This window comes from Dipodomys spectabilis, unplaced genomic scaffold, assembly GCF_019054845.1.
Source record: "Dipodomys spectabilis isolate Male_0828 unplaced genomic scaffold, ASM1905484v1 ptg000175l, whole genome shotgun sequence".
Lineage (NCBI taxonomy): Eukaryota > Metazoa > Chordata > Mammalia > Rodentia > Heteromyidae > Dipodomys > Dipodomys spectabilis.
Window position 1 is genome coordinate 20,035,459 of NW_024870852.1, and position 260 is coordinate 20,035,718.

Sequence of the window (260 nt, forward strand, 5' to 3'; positions counted from 1 at the left end):
CTCCACCACTCCCCTCGATTTCCCTCTAGAGGGCGCGCAAGCTCTACAGCTTTCGTGTCACCTTAAGTCAACTTCGCTCCTCATCTGCGCATGTGCACGGCTCGTTTCCCGACGGCCCGTGCTCCGGAGCAGGCGTAGGCGGCCCTCCGTGTGCCTGTGCAATATTAAGCCCGCCCCTCCGTTTCGTAGTCTGCAGTAGGGTTGCACCCACTGCATTTGCGGAGTCTTAGCCCCGCCCCTCCACTTCCGTCCCGGAAGCG